The sequence below is a fragment of the Hypomesus nipponensis genome, chromosome 8 (genome assembly GCF_054491055.1).
Source record: "Hypomesus nipponensis isolate SF chromosome 8, ASM5449105v1, whole genome shotgun sequence".
Lineage (NCBI taxonomy): Eukaryota > Metazoa > Chordata > Actinopteri > Osmeriformes > Osmeridae > Hypomesus > Hypomesus nipponensis.
The window spans coordinates 18596549-18609144 of record NC_140368.1 but is presented as its reverse complement, the minus strand read 5'-3'; the positions used below and the strand labels follow the sequence as shown (position 1 = coordinate 18609144).

The 12596-nt window shown below is 45.2% G+C and overlaps 1 pseudogene; it reads right to left on the bottom strand.

Moving 5' to 3' along the window:
* Positions 1 to 2063: 2063 nt before the first annotated feature.
* Positions 2064 to 3060, bottom strand: LOC146276202 (C-X-C chemokine receptor type 4-like; annotated as a pseudogene).
* Between the last annotated feature and the right edge of the window lie 9536 nt (positions 3061 to 12596).

Sequence of the window (12596 nt, the reverse complement as noted above, 5' to 3'; positions counted from 1 at the left end):
GTAGAAACTGTTGTCCAGTCTGCGTGTGCGCGATCAGATGCTGCGGTAATGCCTGCCAGAAGGCAACAGGGTAAAGAGACTGAAGGATGGGTAGGAACAGTCTCTTAGAATCCTGCCGGCTTTCCTTAGGCAACGTGTGTTTTAGATGTCCTGTAGGGCTGGGAGCTTCCTGCCGATGATGAACTCAGCAGAACAGGCCACACTTCGTAGGGCCTCGCGGTCCCTGTCTGTGCAGTTCCCATACCACACTGTAATACAAACAGTCAGAATGCTCTCAATAGTGCATCTGTAAAAGTTAGTGAGGATGACTGAGTCCATACCAAACTTCTTCAATCTCCTCAGGAAGAAGAGGCGCTTGCAGGTCAATTTGACCACCTTGTCCGTGTGAACAGACCAGGTGAGGTCGTTACTGATGTTCACCCCGAGGAACTTGAAGCAGCTGACCTTCACCACTTCAGATCCGTTGATGAGTAAGGGTGCATGCTCCTCCTCCTGCCGTCTCTTATAGTCCACAATCATCGCCTTGGTCTTGCTGATGTTGAGAGAGAGGTTATTGTCCTCATGATGTCAGGGTGTCAACCTCCTCTCTGAAGGCTGACTCGTCACTGTCAGAGATGAGGCCCACGATGGTTGTGTCGTCAGCAAACTTAACAAGGAGGTTGGAGCTGTGTGTTGCCGCACAGTCATGAGTGAACAAGGAGAACAGGAGAGGGCTGAGCACGCAGCCCTGGGGGGTACTTGTGTTGGTGATCAGTACAGATGAGGTGCGGTCACCGATTCTCACCACCTGTGGCCTACCGTCAGGAAGTGGAAGATCCACTTGCAGAGGGAGGTGCTTAGTCCCAGGTCCACAAGCTTGGAGACCAGTCTGGAGGGGATGATGGTGTTGAATGCTGAGCTGTAGTCAATGAACAGCATCCTCACATACGTATTCCCCTTGTCCAGGTGGGAGAGAGCGGTGTGCATAGTCAGAGCGATGGCATCGTCTGTAGACCTTTCGGACCGGTATGCAAACTGCATAGGGTCCAGGGTGGGGGGCAGCGAGGAGCAGATGAATGATTTGACTAGCCGCTCGAAGCACTTCATGATGACAGAGGTCAGTGCTATCGGGCGATAGTCATTCAAACATGTGACCTTGGTGTTCTTGGGCACAGGGATAATGGTGGTCCTCTTGAAGCAGGTGGGGAGTACAGACAGGTTGAGGGAGAGGTTGAAGATGTCACTGAAGACACCTGCCAGCTGGCCAGCGCAGCCCCTGAGGGCCCTACCTGAAATGCCGTCTGGGCCAGGTGCCTTGAGAGGGTTGATCTTCTTAAAGCACAGCCTCACCGCGGCTACAGTTAGTGTAGGCACGCCACTGGCCCGGGCCTTCAGGTAGCTCCACTGCAGGGGGGTCACTGTCCCTCAGAGCGAGCGTAGAAGGAATTCAGAATTCAATTCAGTAAGATGGTTGGAAAAGCAGGTTTGAAGCATCGTTTCCGAGTTCGAACAAGAACTCCAGCTCGCCGGCCTTGTTTCGTCTTCCTCCGTCTCGCAGGTAAACAGAGCGGCGGAACAACAAAGGGCCAGCTGCAGTCCGAGCTCGCACTCCGAAAAGTGGAATTAAAGTTCGTAAAATAGTCCTTGCCAAGTGACAACTTAATGTCCAGAAGTGTCTGCCGGTCGTACTGAATAAACGACAATATAACATTGACAAAACAAGTAACAAACACTAAAATGACAAACAAAAAGCTAGGTTTTTGCGGAGCTCTCGTCAGCGCAGCCATCTCTAGGCGCACCAGATGTGGTTTTTCAGTGCTTTTGAAACCATCATAAGTCAAAGTTGAGTCATAGTTGGTGTGTGATGATAGTGATATAGACACATCCCCAGACTACCAGGACTAACTGGGAGGGAGGGTGAACACCTCCAAAATAATTGAAACTACCACACACACACACTGACAACTCTGAGAGACAGGAATAGTAAGACAAAAAGTGAGAGCATTTCATTTTGATTTCGAATTTTATTGTATATAAACAAACTTAAAAACAACAACAACATCAGTGACCCACAAACCCTATTTACAGAAAAGTTTATCTTTCAGACAAGGGACAAAGTCATGGATCAGCAGACTACCCTCTTCTCATATACAGGACAAAGCATTTACACCCTCATCCAACCCACACCTACATCCATATTTTGTTAGCTGGAGTTTAGACTAAATGACTCAGACTTTGTGGTAGTAGAGGTTCCTGAGCGTCTAGGAGGGGGAATCTTCAGACTGGAGACGAGGCGACCGAGTGTTGAGTCCTCCCGTCTGGCAGACCTCTTGAAATCCGCCCCCAGGAAGGCATACAGCAGCGGGTTTAGACAGCAGGGGGGCAAATACCATTGGTTCAGCCACTGCCAGCCACACATCCAGCATCACCTTCATACTGCAGCCCCTGAGAAGGACCTCTAGGCGCATGAGTGCATCCACAGTGATGCCAGCACCATAGGGGAGCCAACACAGGAAGAAGCATAGGACCAACGTCACAGTGGTCCTGACAGCTCTGCGCTTCTGTCTCTGCCCCTGCAGAGGGCCGCTGCGGGTCAGCCTGGACACGATGACACAGTAACACACTAGCAAAACTAGGCCCGGTACCACTAAGCCCACAAACACCAGCTGCAGGTGGAACACTGACACCCAGAGAGGAGCGTTGTCAGCTGGGTAAAAGCGCTGGCACACAATCGTCCCATCTCCTGCTTCCCAAGTCAAACACTATGTCTGACACTGCTAAGAGAGCCGCAGGCGACCAGGCTCCTGGAAAAGGAGAGGGGGTGAGGGGAGACAAAGAGGAGATTCGGTGGTTAGATCAGGAGATTGAGAATACAAGTGAAGATGTACCTCTGTACATCTGAGGCATGGGCACGTCGTGAGAGAAAGAGAGATAAGGGATTAGGCTAGAGACGTAGCTCACCTACAAACACCAGTCTCCGTGCCAGTAGCTGTCTCGTGCTAGATGTGTGCACGTCTGTTGCTTTGACCACGGCTAGGTAGCGGTCCAGACTGATGAAGGCCAGGATGAGCACACTCCCATACAGGTTCACCGTGTAGATGACGTGCACGGCCACACAAGTGCCTAATCCGAAACACCAGTCCGTCAGTGCGGCATAAGATGCCCAGAATGGGAGCGTCAGCATAAAGAGAAGATCGGCAGCAGAGAGATGCAGCCAATAGCGGTATATAAAGGGGAACATTTTCTTTTATTCCTTGCGTTGTCTACCTAGTCTGTTACACCACTCTCATGCTGTATCGGGTTTGTTGTGACTCACCGATCCTGGTCTGTTTCACAACTCTTGTGCTGTATCCAAGTCGTTGTGAGTCAAAGTCATGTTGTGAAAACTTTTCACAATAAAAAGATAAAGTGAAATATTTGGAGTTGCATATTTATTTCCCCCGCTTTGAAAGCACTCTTTCAGTCTCAGAGAAATGCCCTTGAAATTCACAGTAATGCGCCCGAACGTGGGATTTGATTGGGGAGAGATTTTGGCGCAGAAAATGGCTGCCTGAGTAGGCTCTCCTGCCATAATAAATTTTTTGTCTGTGCAAACTTTCATGGCGAATAAACACCAATTCTGATTGACACTTTTGTAATTCAAAGTTAGACTAGGACTGTTCTGTCCTCCCTATACTGTGCTGAGTATAGTTTGACAGGCAGCTAAACTCTTCCCACAAACAATCCACCGGAGACGTGTTCCTCCAACATCGTTGGTTTATTGAAAGTGTTAGAAGGTAAAACTGGAGAGAATACATAACAATGTATCAGTGACATGTTGCAAAATTAATACAAAAGCATGTTGATGTACAGATTGGCTTATAAAACAAGAAATCATTAAACTGTACAGTACAGTACGAGCAGCTGGGCTATACAGTACAGCACGGAGTAGAGTGCTACATACTTGCTACATACTAGCTCTAGTCTAGTTGAGTCAAACGATACTAAGTAAGGACAAGTATTGTTTCTGAATAAAATGAAGATATTACAGAGACAGCATGCTATATACATTTCTTATTATGAAAGTTTGGACATTTAGAAAACATGAGAAAAGCTCCGTTTTGCCTAAAGAAATAATGTTTACTTTGGTAACCTTGACAACCGTATCAAACGGACACAGCTGGAGCTTTGTTAATATTAAACACATACATGAACAACTTTTACATCAGATATTTATCTTCACAACATTTCAAAACCACAATATCTTACCAAAGATGTTATCAAAGGGGCCAAAAACAATTAATGAACCACAACCTATGTAGGCATGAACAATTATGATACAGAAGCTGCGTCAACTGAAACAATGTAAAAAGACGTGAAACACTTGCGGGCAATGACGTCTCCATACCACCCGCACCAGCAACAAACTCAAAACATAACAGCAACAAACTCAAAACATAATAAGGACGCACCGGGTGGAGTGTTTTTTTAGACGCGAAAATAGGATCCCCATTTCGGTAGGTCTGTTTGAAGTTTTGTCTTGCTCGCTGCATAGTGGAAATGCATGTGCGCCTGTTGGCCTGGCTTTGGGCGTCATGCTCTGGTTCATACCTTTCCAATTAGCCTACCTTCATGTTTCTACGTTGCTGCTAACTGGAGTTACATATTTATTTCCCCCCGCTTTGAAAGCACTCTTTCAGCTAAGTAGCGCGTGAGGGATAAAACATTATTGAAAATGTGAATGTGCTTGAAGTACTAAAGTTTACTTTTTTCCACCTGGGCAACAGTAAACAAAAGCTGCAAGACACCCAATGCAACTGCCACGGGACACTTGCATGCCACTATCAACAGAACAGTAACTGTCACCACTAGCTCTACCGACATGTACCACTAGGGTTGCCAACTTCCTCAACCCCAAATGCGGGACACTTTCTCCCCCCATGGTTTTCCATCTTTATATTGTCTCAAATTAGCTTTCGATCTGTCAGTGTCACTGTTGTGTGTAAGCGGCACTAAGGGCTGCATACTTTCATTTGGAATTTCCCACCGGAGCTTTAGCTAGCTGGCTAACGTTGCGTTCTCTCCTCCTGTGTTCAATGACTCAATTCATCAAGCTGTAGCTAACGTTAGCTAAGTCTATGTCAACAGAGCTCCTGGGTAACTTAACTTAGATATACCAGAAAATATAAAAATGATTGAAACCATCATTCACCAAATTCAGTCAGGTAAATCGCCTAGGCCAGTAGTGCTTTCAGCTTCTGATGGTCATCTGCACTGGTGATGCAAGGCCCTTCGCGTTAATATTTCCATGCACTCGTGCTCCCTTCTGACACGCGCAACTGTTCGCAGTTCACTGAATATGAATACCGGCCGGCGAGGCTGTGATTGGAAAACGGGACTGGAGCTGTCCCGGACGGGTCAAATCAAAATCACCCATAAATCGGGATGTCCTGGACAAATCGGAACGGTTGGCAATCCTACATACCTCATACTACAGTACAGTAGTTTCGGTTTTAATTGCTACTGCCTACGAGGCTGCCTCCCATAAAGGGAAAAGGCTTGGCTGGTAACACACACACAACTTCCTGCTTCCTGTCTAACAACATACCGCGCTGCACCTGAGCTACTGGTTGGCTCACTTCTGCTCAGAACAGGGTTTAGGATTTGTAGATAATTGGTCTCGTTTCTGGGCCAAACCTGGCTTGTTGAAAAGTGACGGGCTCCATCCGAGTTGGAGAGTTGGTTTTCTATTGTCTAGGAATATTTAAGCTATTTTAGAGCAGACCTGACACTCACTAGAACAAGCCGGCCGCAGTCTCTTACAGAGTCTGATAGGTCTGTTGATAGGTATGTTGTGAACTGTTGGGGGCCTGATAGCCTAGCTTGTAGTGTAGCCAGTGTGGTTGCTGATGTCGTTTTTACCATTGAGATGGTGTCGGCCCCCCGCACTTTTTCCAAATTTCGGCCTTCAATTATTAGGAATTATACCAATTTAATATGTATTCAGCCTTGCTCCCCCGTTGCTGTTCCTACTAAGTTTTCTGATGAGAGTGCCACCTTTTCAGACGAATTATCTACGTCTAAAGCTGCCAAAAACCCATTCTGGAATGTCGGGCTCCTAAACATCAGATCTCTATCCACAAAGGCCGTTTTGAGTAATGATCTGATGTCTAAATGCAACCTGGACTTGATTGGACTCACCAAAACTTGTTTAAAACCTGACGAATATTTCCCCCTGAATGAAGCATCGCCTCTGGATTTTGCGTACTCACACATCCGCCGTATCAAGGAAAGGTGGTGGCGTTGCTATGATATATGAAGCTAGCTTCAACCTCAGCCTAAAATCTGTAAACACCTTTAAATCATTTGAAATAATTTGCATGAAACCACCAACTATTTAAAAAAGGAATAATGCTACTACTCCTGCCCCCCTCCTTCATTTTGTATAGTTACTCTATACCGGCCCCCCCGGCCTGTATTTAGGCTGACCAGATTTGAGTTTGTGAAAAAGAGGACACTTCGTTGCGTTGGCGGGGGGGACGCTGGTCGTGTATTGCATGCCGCACTATCTGATCAAAATGACAGTTCTCTGTACAGTCAGAGTTCGCGCAAGAAGGTGGAACGTAAGGGACATACCCTTTCCTGAACTTGTAAGGGCGTAATAGTTGGTGAAAGACCCAGAGAAACACGAATATCCAACGAGGCAAAATCCCGGACGATTTTGGAATCCCTGCCGGATGCATTTTTTAGGTCTCGAAAAAAGGACATGTCCGGGTAAAAGAGGATGTCTGGTCACCCTACTGTATTCCCTCTTCCTCGAGGAATTTGCTTATTTTAGTGCTGATCTTGTGACATATACTGATAATATCTTAATAATGGGTGATTTTAACATTCATGTGGATGACCCAAAAGAACCTTTAAGTAAGGATTTTACTGCTCTGTGTTCCACAGGTCTCACTCAGGTAGTTTCCAAAACTACCCATCTTCACTCGCATACATTGGATATGGTTCTCACGCGGGGAATCAAGATTAGTGAAGTCATTGTCCACCCCCACAATCCTATATTATCAGACCATTGCCTCGTTACCTTCAAAATGGACCTCTGCCAGAGCCTTGGAGGCACCAAGAATATTTCTACTAGCCACTGCATAACTCTAAACACAGCTCTGGAACTTGCTAGTATTCTACCCGCTGCACGAGAAGCACTTGACGTCCCATATAAATCATTAAATGCTAAAACGAGGGATCTGAATTTGGTTCTTCAGCTATCCCTTGACTCTGTTGCCCCACTCAAACCAAGGAAAAGAAAAGACAAGAAAATGGCTCCATGGTATTCACAGGAAACCCGCACCCTCAAGAGGTCCACTGGAAAACTAGACCATAAGTGGCGTACCACTAAATTGGAGGTTTTCCGCCTGGCCTGGAAGGACAGCCAAATGGAGTACAAGCAAGTCCTCATCAGGTCCAGATCAGAATATTTCTCTAAATTGATTGTAAGAACAAACACAACAATAAGTTCCTATTTGATACTGTCGCTAAACTCACTAAGAAAAGTACACTGTGTTAGTTCAGATCTCTCTCCAAATGATTTCTTAGATTTCTTTGACCAAAAAATCTTTGCAATAAGGGACAAACTACAGACTAGTCCTATAGGAGTGGCCATCAACACTGATTTTCCCTCTATACCCACCATGTTGAGGCTCTCACTCACTTTAACCCTATTTCTATGGAAGCATTCATCTAGCTGATAGATTCCTTGAAACCCACTAGCTGCCTTCTCGATCACCTCCCTGCCAAACTTTGTAGGGAACTTCTCCCTATTATTGGACCACCCATGCTTAGTATTAATGAATCTATTGTATCTGGCCAAGTCCCTGACAATTTCAAACAAGCTATTATTAAGCCCCTTCTTAAAAAAACAAACCTGGATCCAGGTTGTCTTAGCAACTACAGGCCAATTTCAAATGTGCTATTTCTCTCAAATTTTTGAAAAAACTGTGGCACAACAGCTCACTGAGCACCTCTCCTCAAATCAGCTTTATGATCCTCTCCAGTCTGGATTTCGTCTTCACCACAGCACTGAAACTGCATTAGCCAAGGTAGTCAATGATCTATTATTAGCCTCTGACGCGGGCTCTATCTTTGTCCTGGTTCTTCTAGACCTAAGTGCAGCTTTTGACACTGTGGATCATGAGATTCTCCTGGAACGTATGGAAAACTATGTTGGGATTTCTGGTACTTCACTTCAGCGGTTTAGATCGTATCTATCTGATGGATCACAATATGTCCACTATGATGGCTGCTCACCCAGGAGCTCCACTGTAAAATACGGAGTACCACAGGGTTCAGTTCTAGGCCCTAAGTTATTTTCACTCTATATGTTGCCTTTAGGAAACTTAATTAGAAGCTCTTCTCCCAAGGTTTCTTCAATTTGACTCCTGTTGGGAGTTTTTTGGTAGTTTTTCCATGTCTTCCTTGAGAGTTTAGGTTGGTTATGGGGCAGTTCTATGGGCGTATGTGAAGCCTTCTGTGACATGCTTGCATGTAAAAAGGGCTATACAAATGAATTTGATTTGATATGACTCAGCATTTACAAGCAAGCTAAACTTATATTATATCTAAAATAATTTTGTAGACATAACAATGAATTTTGCCACGAAATGAGTGACTTGGCTTTATTTCTGGACATACTACCCAAAACCGAAGTGTGTTACACATCGACTCGTGCATTGCTTGGTATTGTAGCGACAATGCTCTTGGTACCCAGAATGCCCCGCGGCAAGCTGAAAGCTACGAAGTTAAGGGCATTATCTTAGTTAGATAAGCAGTGTTCAGAGTTCTATTGTTGTGTTCGTTCTGTTTTGATATGTGTAATGCTATGGTCTGTAGTTTCGATAATTTGAGTGTTCACTGATTGGGAATGTTGTCTAGTTAGATGGCTATCCAAGCTGTCCAATGTTAAAGTGTTTTTGGGTAAATAAACAGTCGTGAGCATTGTACCACTCAAGGATAGCTGGAGCTATGGTATCGTTGATCCCGTTTAACCCTTGTGCTGCCTTCGGGTCACAATGGCCCCACAATGTCCTCATCTTCCTAGACCTGTCTGACACTTTTGACATGGAGCTTTTCTCCACACTGGCTGAAATATGTATCTTTGGATCCTCTCTCTTCCCCGGGTCAAGTCCAACCTATCTGGTAGATTATTTCAGGTTGGCTGGTAAGGTTGTGCTTCAGCACTTTTCCCCTTCACAACAGGAGTCCCAAAGGGATCTGAGCTGGGACCACTTCTCTCCTCCATCTAAAACAGATCACCCAGCTTAGGCAAGTCAAATGGCTTCTCTTACCATTGCTATGTTGACAATACTAAGCTGTTTCTCTCTTTCCAGGGTTTGTACAGATCAGTGGCGGGCCGTGCATTTCACTAGGCCTTCAGTGACATCATACTTAGTCCTACCTAAACTAATACACCTCACAGTAGCATCAATTTGACACCACAGCTGGAGAATCCATACAGAATCACACTTACACATTACATCACCTTAATATAGGCTAGTCGAGCTACACTTAATTTCCGGAGCATTGAAAATCAAAAAGCTCGCATTCACAATTAAGAGTAGGAAACTAAGATCACGGACACTGTCAAAACTCAAAAATAAAAGGCGATAAGAGATGAGTCAACAAAGTTTGTCCACTAAAGTCCACCAAAAGTACGCAAGCTTAAACAAGTTTGTCCAATAAACTGCGCATTATCGCCGTTTCACATAAGTCACCAACGAGACGATAATGAAACAAACTATTCATCGAAAATCAAAGTATTAGCATCTGTTTTTGAGAATATTTGAAACAATTGAACATGTTGGCGCAGCTGTGACCTGTGAGTGAAGTCATTAATAATACAAAATTAAATGCTTGCACTTACCAACACGGATCTTCTCCACAGCACCTATTTGAAAATAAAATCCATCCTCCTTTCTTTTTTCAAAAAAACTTCAATGGCTCTGCTGTACAGTTTATCTGTGCGTTTCAGTTCCATCAAAAGGTCCTTTTCTATGGACATGGAGGCTAATGCTGAGAGTCGTGTCTGTCCGGTCGTGTTTCTGGCATAAGTTTTAATTCGCTTTAATGCAGAGAATGACCGCTCAACAGAAGCAGTGGACACAGGGATAGTTACAGCCAAACAGGCCAGTGCATAAAGTTGTCCCATACTCTCACTCAGATTTTTGCTCCAAAGAAAATGATGGAGATCAGCGGGACTTTTCCCTTCGAAATCAGTCATGGCATACATCACAGTCAGTTATGTTTTAAGTCGGGGAAGATCAAACAGTGTTCCGTGGCTCTGTGTTAGGCTGGAGAAAGCTGTTTGCGGGAATTTTTTCCTGTTTGTCTGAAAGTGTTGGGGGTCGAGAAGGGAGAAAAACATCAACATTTCGTGGTCGTGAAATCGATTCCGTATCTGGGAAAGAATGTTGTCCAGAATGCTGATGTGAAGTTGTTGGTAGTGTGCACGCAGGTCGCCTTGCGCCGCGCCCTGACCTCTGCGCCAGCTTGGACCACCCGAGATGCTCACTGTTTCTTCATATATCTCACTGAATTTGCCCCTAGCTCGCTCAACTGTGTCACAAAACTCGTTTACCCTTGCCATGCAGAATTGAACATCCAATGATTTTGTCTGCAGTATTCCAAAAAGCACATCAGCATACTCAAAAATCCCATTGAATGTGTTAAGCAAAAAACAAAACTCAAAATCATCCAGACGCGCATTAAATCCATCTGCACAAAGCACAGTGTCCTCGTCATACTCATCATGGTGTTCCAAGATGTGATCAAACAACTCCTTCAACGCAACTCTCTTCTCAAAGACTGCATTCACCAATCTTGATGTATATTGCCACCGCGTTGGTGCAACGTGAGGAAGACGCCGTTTGCACAAGTCATCCATTAATCGAGTGCGTTTCGGGGATCTGGAGAAGAACGCAGCTAGGCCATTCAGGTTGGCAAAAAAGACCTTGCACTGTTTGAGCTTTGAGGCCCCTTGAGTCAGAACTAAATTAAGACGATGTGCATAACAGTGAATGAATAAGGCCATAGGTGCCCTCTCCTTAACTTTGGCCTGCACTCCATTTAGTCCAGATGCCATTACTGCTGCGCCATCGTAACACTGTGCCACAACTTTGTCCAGACAACATTCATATTCTTCAAAGAAAACTGAGGCGTTAATTTTGAGCGGAGTTGGGCTGGAAGCCAGGCTGAGTCCGAGCACTTGTCCTCTCAAAGTTGGACTACTGCAACTCACTGCTCGCCGGTCTCCAAGCATGCGCAACCCGCCCTCTCCAGAGGATTCAGAATGCAGCAGCCAGCCTGGTCTTCAATCTACCCAGAAGCTTCCATGTTACCCCGCTCCTCATCTCCCTCCACTGGCTTCCCATCACGGCCCGTATCAGATTCAAGACCCTGGTAATGACCTTCCGAGCGGTGAATGGGACTGCACCCGACTACATCAGGTCTATGCTCCAGCCTTACACCCCCACCCGCCACCTACGGTCTTCTTCTGACAACCATCTGGTTGTCCCACCGCTCAAGAGCGCCCAGTCCCAACACAAGCTCTTCTCCTGTCTGGCCCTCCAATGGTGGAATCAACTCCCCACCTCCATCAGAGACACTGACTGTCTCCCCACTTTCAAGAAAAGGCTCAAGACGCACTTGTTCCGGGAGTACAACGGCACTTAGGAATGTTTGTCTGGACATGATGTTTCCTCCAGGATCCAAATGATTCTCATTGAGAGACTTGTTGCTCTTGTTGGTTAGTTGTAACTGACTTAACTATTGTACTTTCTGTGTAATACATTTTTGTTGCTTGCTTTTTTCTACAGGTACACCCTTGCACCTTTTTTAAGTTCATGTTGTTTAATTGTATCTTGTTTAACTACATGCTCTTATGATTCTTCCCTTTGGAACTTATTTAGTTTTCACAATGTATGCTTCATGTTTTGGTTACCCACAATGTTTATGGCTAATTATTTACTGTAAAATGTAAATGTAATAATCCAACATGTTCTGCACGGTAAAGTGTTCACATTTTAAGTATTGTGGGTCTGATGTTTTTTAGGTAGATTTAGGTTTAGTTCAAGACAGGATAAAAACACACACTTGTCATGGTGTGGTCTGTAACCAACTCAGGGGGGAAAAGTGAGGCTAACCTGTTATCTCACTAGCAGATAGGAGAGAGAGGAGAAGAGAGGAGGAGACACAGAGAGGAGTGGAAACAAACTCTCCTATATTGTCTTAGCATATGTGTGAGAGAGATGAGAGGCCTTGCTGCTCCACAGGTTCGATGTAACAGCTGATTTATCTTCACTGCACTCACCTCTCTGCTCATTCAACCACCAAATAATTGTTGTTTCGGTTGTAAATTTCTGGTACCTGCAACAACATCATCTGAACCCAGAGAATGTCCGGATGGAACATGTCCAAATACTATACTGTTGTTACGTTCCCCAGTGTTGTGTTGTTGCTTTGTCTGTATGTTTCCCTTTTAGGACATGGATCCCCCTCTGATTGGAGCTCTAGCTCTCCTCCCCCCCCCCTCATCAGTGACTGCAGCTGGGTTCAACCACCACCCTAGAAAAGCCTCCACATGT